The following is a 12,068-nucleotide window of genomic DNA, read 5'->3' as shown; positions in this document are numbered from 1 at the left end:
TTACGCCTTAAGCCTGTGTCTCGAGAATAAAGAATTCAGGGCTCTGAGGGGCGGATTCCAAATCCCTATCCCACCAAGTTGGCCTTGGAAGTGAGATGCGGCCCCCTCGGGGTTGCGGCCACAATTGCATCAAGGGTGAGGACGTGCTTTGGGTCAAAATCTATGAGACAAACATGCGTAACCCAGACGGGCCGGTCCCGGGTCTCTCCGTCCAGTCCTGGTTGACAGCAGCCGCCCCGAGTCACAGTCAGACGCTCGGTTTCCCCGGGGCGGGGAATGGGGAAACCAGGACGGGACGATTAGGAGACAGCGCAGAACGAACCAACCCGTCTGCACCAGGTCAGGGCTGTCACCCGGCCCACGACGGCTCCCGCCATACCTCGGGTGTCTCCTCCAATGTCACCTGTGTTTCCAACTTTGCTCTCGGTCACCAGAAACAAAGCAGAATCACGTACGTTTCTGATGCCCCTGACACCTTCTGCTGACTTACGAGATCTGCGAGTGCAGTGCTAGGTAACAGGAGAAGCGGACCCCAAAATACCGTGTTCTCTGGTAACACTGTATCTTCGTCTTCTCACACAAAAGCAGCTGCGTGCACGGCGGAGGCTCAGAGCCTTGTTACAGGATGAATACGTGTTTGTCTCCTTTGGAAAGACAGCCGTATTCCTAATGCAACCACCTATGAACAGGAAAGAATCCACACAGGTGATCTAAGGAATTTAGTGAAAGTGTAACATCAAAATATTTAAAAAGAAATATATTCCTGTGGGACTTTGAAGGCAACACTCTTCCTCTTCAGGACAAAATGAAACAGATGAGTGGCACCTGGGGGGGACAAGCCGACCCTCACAGCCGAGATGCCACCCAGGAGCCCAGGACACAAGCAGAAACGCTCCACGTCCTCTGTGATTGGAGACCCCTCTGCCAACGTGCCCCCATCTGGAGCAGACCCAACACCTGCTTCAGGACGTTCCTGCCCCTGGAAGCAGCCTCCTGCGATCAAGCTGGGTGGAGAAGCAGTAGTTTTATATGCATGGAGCTTCTTCCTGAACCTCAGACCCTGAGCGCTTTTCACTTCTAGGTGCTGAGGCCTCTCCGGAGGACTCGTTCCTGAACGTAGACGTCTGGGTAATCAATGCCTTGCTGCACGTCACCTCTGCATGTATAGTGATCATCACAAACCACTTAAATTCGGCAAGTACTTGTCGAGCTCCTACTTGGGACAAGGTCCCGTCAGAGCATCCCGACAAAACACCTCTTATGTTGTGGGGCAGAGCTCGCAGCCCAGCAGGGTCAGGGGACAGCAAGTAAGTAAACCCACATGCGGCAGACTGCGCGGGGAGGAGGAGAGCTGCAGGGGCGTATGACAGGTGGGCGTGGTGGCCGGCCCCCACCCGCTCCTCCCCGGGGGCTGCAGCCGAGGCCCCGGCCCTGTAAGCAGAGCAGGTGCGGCGCTCGAGCGGTGCCACAGCACCTTCAGCCTCCGTATTAGTCGGAAAGAGCGCGGCTCAGCCGTCTCTGGACGAATGGCGCGTGACGTGTAAGAGGGCCGCACCCGTCTACAGATGAGACCCAGAGAGGCCAGTCCACAGCAGCAGAGACCGGACTGAGAACAGCCAAAGTCCACACCCACACGCTCCCCAAAATGCTGCACCATTTCCTGCCAGCCGCCCCCGCCCCCCGCAGCCAGGGCCTGCCCCGAGGTGGGGGGTTTGGGCAATACCCACAGTGCTGGGGGACCCGGCTTCCCCACAGGCCCCACCGTCCGGCACCTCCCAGGACACCGCCCAGCCTGCCCCGCCCTCCTGTCCTGCAGGGGCCTCCCTGCGGCCGGGGCGGGTGCTCCACCTGAGTGTCGCCGGCCCCTCCTCTGCGCGCGCGAGGGGATGACGTCTGGGACGGGAGCAGCACGGGCCCAGCACCCCCAACACGAAGGGCCCCGGAAGCGCAGGGGCACCCTGTTCAGTTCCTCCCCCACTGCGTCTCTGACACCAGCCCCCCCGGGGCCTCCAGGTGACAAGCTGCTGTCAGCGGTGCCAGAGGGCAGCCCCCCAGCCCAACCCCCAGGGTGGAGGTGTGGACATCCCTGCGTTGCTAAGAGCTGGCCTTCATCCTCGGGCCACTTGGGCCCGCACAGGGGGACTGGCCCTGGGCCACGTCCCGGTACTTGTAGGGCCGCGTCACACGGTCAAAATCAGCCTTCTTGTCACCAACACTTTCTGTCCACTGATCTCTGTATTGTTTGGTAACAAAAACACAGAAACCAAGAACTGAGGGGAGAATTCTAAAGGATCGTGTTTATAGAGAAACTTCCTCCACTCATGTCAGCTGTGTGCTGGGGGCTGGGGCTCCCCTTGGGCGTGAGGTCTGTGAAATGAGACAGGAGGTTCTAGTGGCAGAGCTCCCATTATGCAGCTTTGGGAAAAATCTTTCGGTCACTCTAACTCACAGCCCCGGATGTCACAGGACCGTAGGATTGCGGTTTGCTACCTGCACTTCAGGAGGCTACAGATGGTCAGTTGGAATGAGGTTCATTGCGTATAAAAACTTTTCAAAGATACAATATTATTTTTCCCTTTGGTTCAATACGGTACTTCTGAGCACTTTAAAATCATGGTAAAGAAGACAGCTCAGTGAATCCCTAGGAGTGATGCCTTAGTCCCTACCCGTGGGGAGAAAGAAGTCATGTTTTTTTAAAGTGCAATGAAGGACATTCTTGTTTACAATCAGCTCGACAGAGAATCCAGTCCCTTCATTGTAGACTGAGATCATAGCTGCTGGATGTGAGGCCTAGAATGATATTAAAACATGCTTCATTTTCAAGGACCACGAAATGAAAATATTGAATGTGGAAGAAATTGCTTCATGAGCTGTGAACGGAGGCTGTGCCCAGCGTGGTCGCAGCCATCAGGTAGGGCCTCAGCCTGTAACTGGAGTTCCCCAGATTCCTCCGATCTCTGCAGAGAGGAGGACTGGTGTCCGGCCAAGATAAATACTGGATGGAGTGGGCTCAGCTCTCTCATTAACTGAGCTGTTTTCCTTCAATGGGACTTGAGAACAGAGCTTTGCGCTAGAATTTCCTGTTTCACTTTCCTTTCATCTCGGCGTCTCCTCAGCCCGAAGTCTTCCATTTATATCAAGATGTTCCTCCCGCAAAGCCTGGGCTCTGCACCCTCCCGAGGCCGAGGAGCTGGAGGGTGTGAGTTGTTTTTATTGACGTGTGGTTGATGTACAATGTTACATAGGTTACAGGTGTACAAGATAGTGATTCACAACTCTTAAAGATTTTACTCCATTTATAGTTGTTATAAGATGCTGGCTGTATTCCCCATGTTGTACAATACGTCCTTATAGCTTGTTTATTTTACTCATAGTAGTTCGTACCTCTTACTCCCCCACCCCTTACTGCCCGCCCCGCCTCCCTGCTGGGAACCACTGGTCTGTTCTCTGTATCTAGGCGCCTGCTTCTGTTTCATGGTCACTAGTTTGCTGTATGTTTTGGTTTCCACGTATACGTATACGTGAGGTGCTTGTCTTTCTGCCTGACTTTCTTCTCTGAGCACAATGGCCTCCAGGTCCATCCAGGACGCTGCAGGAGCCTGAGCTGTTTCCTCTCCCAGCAGCCGACACAGCCCTCGTCCTCCTGTCCTTCAGAAGACCCATCGCGACCTCGTGCACGTCAGACAAAGATGGCTCTGAAGTTATGTTCCCGGTGCAGGTGGCAGGCACATTGTAAGCTGGATACAAAGTAAAACGTTTTCCTTCGTGAAATCCCAAATTTTCTTTTAAGAAATTAGTTGGGTTGTGGAACAGGTGGGGAGGAGATGAAGGGGAACCAGGATGCTCTCGGGGACAGATGGCTGGAGCCACACCCCTCTGAACGGCCGCAGGCCTCCTGAGCGTCACCCATACGAGGCTCAGCCCCCTCGTCTCTCCCGCAGGCCCAGCAGCTCCTGAGGACACGTGTGCGGACGTCAGAGTGAGACCCTGCTCACATGCAAGTCAGTACTCACTGCCAGCAAGGCCCTCAGGGCTGCTGTTCCCCCGCCACCCCCCCGCCCTCCCCACCCTGGCAGCGGGGGGCGGGGAACCTTAACACAGACGCCCACTTTGTTTTCTAGGAAGAGAGAGCTAGGCGTCACCCCATTTCTTAGTTACGTGATGGACCCACAGGGACGGGGGAGCAGGAAGGATTCTGTTTTGAATATGGAAACTTTCTCCCTCCCTCCCTCTCTTTTTCCTTCCTTATTTTCTTCCTCTCTCTCTTTCTTCCTTCCTTTCTTTCTTCCTTTCTCTCCCTCTCTCTCACTTTAAGATGATTCCACATCTGCATAATACGAGGCAAAAAGGACACAGGCTGAGTGACTTAGAGATTCTTACGGTGAAGAAAACCAGAGTGAGTAACGCAGCGCAAGAGGGCACCAGGGAACAGCTGCTTTGCTTTTTAAGTCACTCGAGACAGATAGGATAAATTCTGTAGATAGTACGTGTAAACATTAAGAGAAAAAGATTGTGTATCTCATTTCTGTAAGGAGAGGAAGTCAGCAGATGTCCAGGCTGAAGGCCGGGCAGGGACCAAGGAAGCACAGTGGGGGCAGGGCTTGTCTTTGCAGACCTGGCCTGGGCACCGTCCCTGTGAAGGGGTTTCTGAAAGCTGTGGCCCCTCCCAGGCCCCCAAGCCTCTTGCTGCAGGGGGTCGTGCCCTGCGGACTTGCGTGTCTGCACACCAGCAGGTTCCTCGGACGCAGGGGCGGTCGGACAGCAGAGGTGGGCATGGGGAACCGTCACAGGCCCGGAGGGACTCGGGGAGTCACAGTGATGAAATGTGGCTCCTTTTTAATTCCAGGCATTAATCCTTCCCCGTGCTTCCCCGCACTTAGGACCTAAACAAGAGGGTGTCCTGAACCCCTTAGGTTCACAGCTTCCTGTCCCTCATCCTTACTTCGTTCCCCAGATTACCCCACTGGACCCATGTTCTGTGACACTTCTTCTCCCCGAGAGCCTCCCAGCCTCTGTGCCCCAGTCAGCTCAGATCCTCACAGGCCGGGGGCGATGTGGGGGGAAAGGGGGCCCCAAAACAGGGGCCAAAACGAGCTGCAAGCCCGCCCGGCCCCACAGCACGGCCTGGACTCTGCACGACAGGGCCTTTGTGCTCGGGCGTCCTCACGTCCAGGAGCCCGAGGGCTTGAGGAGCACACGGCTGCTGGGAGGGACATGCCTTCCGTGGAGACCACACGGGTGGCAGGAGACAGAAGCGCCTCAGTGTGAGAGGGGCTCAAAACACACAAGAAAGTATTTACCACAGCAAGTCATCAGACTTGAAGCAATAGAACAATGTTCTCACGTAAGCTATAGAATAAATATTTTAAAATTTTAAAAATATTTTAAAAATTTCAAAGAAAGACTAGAATCCACAGGGAGGTAACAAGATCCTTTAAAAGAATAGGTAGCTTGAAAGAACAGAACTCTTAGGGAAAAGAAAGCAGTTATTAAAATGTAAAATTCACGGTTAAGCCATGCTAGATGTAGGTGAAGAAAGAATCAGTGATCTAGTATGCGTGTGTGTCTGAGGATGCCCCCCAGGACAGGAAGACACAACAAGGTAGAGAGAGGCACATAAAGCAGTGCTGTCTGCCATGAGCGGGAGCCCAGGCCCCAACGTGCCTGGATAGGTGTGCTTGTCGAGGACACAGTTCCTGTTCTGCCGTCCTCACTCACGGAGTCCTCATTAGTTGGGGTTGCGATGTGCCCGGCTGAAAATGCCCTCCAACCCCCCTCAGTGAAGGTGTGACCAAGGGGCAAGATCTCTCTGACAAGGCAGAAGCAGGACTTCCAGCCGAAGTTCCCAGGATGCTCCTCCCAGCTCCTCCCGTGTGGCCACGGGCACAGCCGGAGCTGGCATCTCCAAACACACAGAGGATGAAGCAGAAAGCCAACAGGTCAGTCCTGCCCTCCTCCAGATACCCAGTCACGCGAGAAGGAACATCTCCCTCTCATTCATCCGGGCCGCTGGCGGTTTGTGTTTCATCTCAGGCATTCGGATGTCATCTCTCCACTGATAAAACAAGATCAGAGGCAGCTGGAGGGAAGGCATGCAGAGTGGAGGCAATACAGTATTTTACAGAGAAAGTCCCTGAGAGCTCTCAACTCCAAAGGAAAACACTCAGGAGGAAGAATCTCACCACAGGACTTCCCTGGTGGTGCAGTGGCTCAGAATCCGCCTGCCAATGCAGGGGACACGGGTTCAAGCCCTGGGCCGGGAAGATCCCACATGCTGCAGAGCAACTAAGCCTGAGAGCCACAACTACTGAGCCCATGTGCCACAACTACTGAAGCTGATGCACCTAGAGCCTGTGCTCTGCAACAAGAGAAGCCACTGCAATGAGAAGCCCACGCACCGCAAAAAAGAGTGGCCCCCGCTCACTGCAACTAGAGAAAGCGCCGTGTGCAACAACAAAGACCCAACACAGCAAAAAAAAAAAAAAAAAGAATATCACCACTTCCATCTGGAAAGGTTAACAAGAACCATGCTTAGCCATGTTCAAAAGACAAAGGAGAGGAAGAAACTGTCCAAAGTCGCCACAGAGCCGAGTCGCTGCGATGGGGAGCACATTCCTTAAAAGAAAGACGCCATGGTCAGTAGAGTCACATCTTCAAGGTATTGCGAGGAAATGACTGGCCTGAGTTCTATAAGTAGCTAAACTATTATTCGAGAGCGAGAGCCAAATAGAGGCTTTTTCAGGTGAAGTCACAGGCCCCGGCTGAAATAACCGCCAAAGGACTCATGTTAAAAAGGTGAGAAATGATGGGGATATGTGTAAAAAAAACAATTGATTGAACCTGGTGTACCCCCAAAAAAAAAAATAAAATAAAATAATAAAAAAAAAAAAAAAAAAAAAAAAAAGGTGAGAAATGAAGCCAGAGAAATTCAGGAAGCATCCTTGACCGAGACATCGATAGATGTGAGTAAATCTAAGTACTCGTTCACTCCAGAACATGGAGGAGGACCTGCGGAACCTGACAAAGCTGGAGGCTGAAGCTGACAGGGGACACACAGGCAGCCACCCTCTGCGCCTTCCTTCCAGTTTGTGCTGGACTCGGTCACTCCACACAAGGTCCACCTCCGGTTATTTCTCTAAGAAGCGGATGGTAAAGTCAAAAAGCCCACAGCAGCGGGGACGTCAGGCCCTAACGAGGCTTTCTCCGTGACTTCTGGGCCAGAAATCTTTGACACCTAACATGATTTCAGTTTACAGTTTCATTCCAGGGAGAAATAGCGGTAACTGACACTGTATAGAAGTTGGATCAATACACACCTGAAGCAATAAAGCCTGTGGCATCTCTGACCTTTGGGGACTCCCCGCTTCGAACTGCTCCTCCTCCATCTTATCAAACTCCCCCAGGGACACTCACCCAATTGCATGAGAACGACATAGAATCGGAGGCCTGCCCACCAAGCCCCCGCCCCCGGTGCCCAGGCCTCCCGGCATCGTCTGCAGCAGCGTGGGATGGGGTGGGGTGGAGACTCCCTTTACTGCATTGTTGAAAATAAAGTCATTTATCCAAAATCATGTAATATTCAAAATCCCTGCATTGTTTTTCAAAAATTGTTCTTTTTCTCCCCCATCCCTTTTTCTCCCGTTGCATTTTAAAACAAGGGGTCACCACCTCACTCTTCTCACAGTTACTCTCCTGGGGTCTGACGGTGTCCGGAAGCGGTGGTCAGAGTCCTGTGGATTTTTCTGACGCTTGTCAAACGCCGCCCTACCTAAAACCCAGGCCAGCTCCAGCTGCTTTGAGGGCGCGCTGCTGTCACTGTCTGCCTACGTCCAGCCCCTCGTCCCCAGATCAGACAGTCTGAATCTTTTGAACTACGCGGGGGCTGACACACTATTCTCAGGAGAAAAATCCTTCCTTTCCTCTCTTGCAAACCCAGCCTGGAAAAGAGCCCTGAGCCCAGAGAGTTAACCCGTCCTGGTCACATTCCGTTCCCAGGCTGTGATGAGGTGGTCTGGGAAGCGCTCTGGCTGGGAGAGATCCCATTGCTCAACCCGCCCAACCGAAGAGGAATGCGGTTTCCGGAAGGTTTCCAGCAAGTCCATGGGAATGGCGCTCCGAAGGCCCCTGGCTGGAGGCACATCCCTTCTGAGCAGCCCTTCCAGTCCCCGGCGGAGCCCAGCGTAATAACAGGCCTGGCGTTATCATCGCAGAGGGGAAAAGGCATTCCCGGGATGCTGCTATAATCCCCGCCCCCTCTGCAGCCCTGAAGCCATGCAGTTTAAAATGGGGCCCCGGGAAAGAGGGGGCCTAGGGCCACAGGGTGATTTCTGCCTGGTCTCTCTGAGGGTCAGGAGTAGCGACTTTTTCAGAGCCTTGAGACACTTCTTAAAAGTTGGCCTCTTTTTCCCTGTATGCAATCTATATCCTCAACGTTTTAACAAAATTTTCCCCTTTTGACCACAAGATAGAGTTCCAGACATGGGCAAAGGACTCCGGTAATAAGAGCTCATGGTTCGGGGGAACTTAATACAATAATCATGTGTTCAGGAAAAATTTCTGCAATTGCAGCTCATTTTTTTCCCTTGAGTGAATCTGCTCTATTTAGACCGGCTGAGGCCCAGCAGCCCCGGCCCCCCTGCGGCACGTGAGTGGGGGCTCCGTGTGGACCCGCTTCCCAGCGGCCGTGGCCAGAACTCCTTACACTCGAGTCCTGTGGTTCCCATGCAGGCACGAGATGACTTCTTCCTAATGGTGGTGAAACACGCATCACACAAAACTCACAGTTGTCAAGAGCGCGTTAAGTACTGATGTGTTCACGTTGCTGCACCGCAGGCACCTCTGCCTCCGCCTCCTGGGCTCTGCTGCCTGGGTTAGCGCTGTTCGGGCTAATGCATCCACACGCGCCCCACGCGCCCCGTACCTCCTGCACCTTTAGGTTTCCCAGCTGAGAGGCTGCAGTGCCCCCTGCGAGGTCTGGCCTTAGAGCAGAGCTGTGGTGGGGGAGCCCTTCAAGGACGCTGGACTCTCCTCACAGGCCCCTCCTCACCATCGTGGGGAAAGCAGGTCTCTGGACCCTCCCAGAGCCTCTCAGGACAAATCCCCCCAACCCTCCAGCCCTGAGCCTCTGAGCCCCTCCCTCCTGGTAAACGAGGGGAGGGGCCCTTCCATTCTGTCTCCGCGGCCGGCTTCTGTGCCAGGTCAGCCAGCCAGGTAGACAGATCTCAGAGCCCCCCACCCCAACGCCCGGGCTGTGGATTAGGGCGGGACCTCTGCTCCATGGCCCGTCAGCAAGTCCAGCCCAGCCCAGCTCCGGTCCCTGAGTGTCGTCCCAAAGCTCAGTATCCAGCTGTCCCGTCCTCCCTTCCTTCTTGAGGAAAAGTCCACTGATGGTGAGCACATTGGGGCTGATGTTGGAGGATGATTTCCTAGATCTGGTGACCTCAGGGAGGGCGGAACAGGCACCACAGCTGGTCAGGTTGCCCACGCTGGGCACCTACTGTGCACCCACGCTGAGAGCCTACTGTGCACCCACGCTGAGTGCCTACTGTGCACCAATGCTGGGTGCCTACTGTGTGCCCCCCCTGAGAGCCTACTGTGTGCCCCAAGGTGCTACAGACCAGCCCTGGGAGTGGACTGATTTGCTGTGTGTTTCAGGGTAAGGGCACCAGGATAAGATGGTGCCCAGTGACACTACTGGGAGTTGGCAATAGTGGGACCAAATCTGATTGGCTCCAAAACATTTTTAAATAACAGGTCAATTAACATCCGGAGCCTTTAGATGTAAATGCTTAGTGATGCCTCCTGGGTTTCCTTGTGCCCAAAGCGCTGCCTTTTTGGGGCATCCTCCTTGATGCCAAATCTGAGTCCGAAATGTTAATGAAATAAGACAAAGAGGAAATTGCCTCCAATTTTGTTTTAGGGCTCAGAAAATGTTCATCTTGTGTGGGCAGAGCAAACAAAATCAACATTGTTAAATTAAATCATGACTTTTGCAAAACTGCTGACTCACAGAGATACCACACATTTTTGGAGAGAACATGTAAATTCTGGGGGAACCAGCCTGCCTCTGACAGGGAGAGACCCTGCTGGTTCAGATGCACCTCTGGGATTTTTCAGGCTCTGGAATCTGGGAGGTGAGGGTGGCCACGGCACAGCCCTTTTCCAGAAAGTATGAGGTGTTATGTTTGAAAAACTAACAGAAGCTCCAAGTCAGGGACTGAACGGCCAGTATGTTTTAAAAGACCTGGGATTAAGGTTCTCCGGGAGAAAGTAGTTCATGGCATTGTGTTCCTCAGGGGCCCTTCAGGTTTCAAATTCAAGGTGCACAGTGGAATAGCTGTTACCTGAGATGAGGGGCCAGACGTGCTGAGGGCGGGCCAAGGTGGGCATCCCTGGCCTGCCCTGACCAGAGCCCCATGGTGTGGGGCGGGCGCACCAGAGGCTCAGCAAAGATCTTGTCACCACGTCCAAGGAATTTTCTCAGCCCCAAGACGCAGGAGGTTAGGTCAAGAATCTAGGGTTGGACATCGAGCCCACAGACTGAGCGTTAGTCATTTTATCATTCAATAAGGAAAATTCTCCATAAACAAAGAAGACATGGAATAAGTGGCTCACGTGAAGGACCATTATTTATATGTTGTGAAACGTCTGAACTCTGTCCCCTGAGAGCAAACTATCTTGATGAATTTCTCCCGCTTCGCTGAGAAAAATTCCACAATAATAAACACGCGACATCAGCCTTTTTACTCTCCAGCAAAAAGAGGCAAGACCACACTCCAGCCGCCTGGGCACAGACCCATGTACGGAGGGTAAACAAATAGGGCTTTAGAAAGCTAGGGGGTCGGGCACTACCTTGCCAAGCCGGCCGCCACCGCCCTGTGGACCCAGAGCAACACGGGAATCACAGGCAGGCCCTGGCTCACCCATCTTGTTCAGAGACTCAAAACGACACAGGCTTAGCATCTCTGGAACAGCTGGTCCACACCAACAAAAACCAGAAAGGCTCTTACTCTCGCTGATGGTCGTGGACCAAAACCAAGAGAGGAGCCGTTCTGTGGGTCTGTTTACTTGTCCCCGTTCTCCGCCTCCCGGAGTCCGGCCTCAGGGCCCGCATGGCCTCCTGGCGGAGGCTGTGTTCCCACTGTCAGTAAAGCACTCGGTGTGCCCGTGGCAACCCCAGGACACTCATGTCTGCCCCATGGTGGGTCAACGTCACCACGGGAAAGGCAAGTCCAGGTGATCGATAAGAACGACCCCGAGTCCAGCCACAGGGCATCCCCGACAGCCGAGCCTGGATGCCAGCCAACTCTGGTCGCTGCTGCCCAGACCCTGACCCCGGGAGGCTCTGACTCCCTCCCACCCTGTCCAGCCCCAGAGAAACTCGAGAGGAGGAGCGCTCTTTACAAGAGAGATTTCACTGTCTGTAACTCTGGGGTTTGTACATCAGAAGGACTCGGTGGGTCCACCAGGTGTCTCTGAAATCTGAAAAATCACGACTTTCATTCACAAGTGCACCCCAGCCCATCACGTTGGAGAGAGCCTCTGTCCCTGCACCCCCGGCCCCTCCTGTCCTCCTCGGCCACCCTGCCCCCAACCACCCTCCACTCTGCAAACTGCTGTTGATTCTCACACGCACAGTTCTGACATCCTGCTGCCTGGAGTGGGGGGGCCACGGGGCACCAGCCCATCACAGGGTCCCCATGGGAGACTGTGGCTGGGCAGCAGCCCGGGGTGGGGGGCCAGAAATTAAACTCACAGGCTGTGTCTTCTCTTCAGATACTTTCAATGTGCCACATCCCTGACTTCAGACATTGTAACCCTGTCCTCAGGTAGGGCATCCTCTCAGGTCCACCATCTGTCCACAGCCAGGGGCTAAGGACCACAGGGAAGCCAGCATTCCCCCAGGAGGCGATGAAGACCCCTGTCTCTGAAGCAGAGCAGCAGCCCTACCTGCTCCTCCTGCAACCCTGGGCTCCACCCAGGTCTCCCCAGACCGCAGGTTTCCCCACACGCAGGAGGGACGTGCCGCCTGCCCTCCGCGGCAGTACCGTGCCTCCCTACGGGGCCAC

The 12,068-nt window shown here is 54.2% G+C and overlaps 1 protein-coding gene and 1 long non-coding RNA gene across 9 annotated transcripts in view; one reads left to right on the top strand and one right to left on the bottom strand.

The window, feature by feature from the left end:
* LOC130854432 (uncharacterized) overlaps positions 1 to 12,068 on the bottom strand; it is a 49,851-nt gene that overhangs the window by 28,998 nt on the left and 8,785 nt on the right. For 2 of the 8 annotated variants that reach the window (XR_009054009.1, XR_009054008.1), the window contains exon 1: positions 542 to 595. The exons of 5 other annotated variants lie outside the window; for them this stretch is intronic. The gene's annotated coding sequence lies outside the window, so the exon portion shown is untranslated. Of the gene's footprint in view, positions 1 to 541; positions 596 to 3,632; positions 3,738 to 12,068 lie in introns of those variants that run through there. One more of the 8 variants, XR_009054013.1, reaches the window with a different exon arrangement.
* LOC130854433 (uncharacterized) lies at positions 2,083 to 7,507 on the top strand. Its single transcript, XR_009054014.1, has 4 exons — positions 2,083 to 3,199; positions 3,621 to 3,732; positions 3,942 to 6,795; positions 6,906 to 7,507. It is a non-coding gene; the product is annotated as an uncharacterized LOC130854433 (long non-coding RNA).

This window comes from Hippopotamus amphibius, chromosome 5 (genome assembly GCF_030028045.1).
Source record: "Hippopotamus amphibius kiboko isolate mHipAmp2 chromosome 5, mHipAmp2.hap2, whole genome shotgun sequence".
Classification (NCBI taxonomy): domain Eukaryota; kingdom Metazoa; phylum Chordata; class Mammalia; order Artiodactyla; family Hippopotamidae; genus Hippopotamus; species Hippopotamus amphibius.
This window is presented reverse-complemented; position numbering and strand designations above follow the sequence as displayed.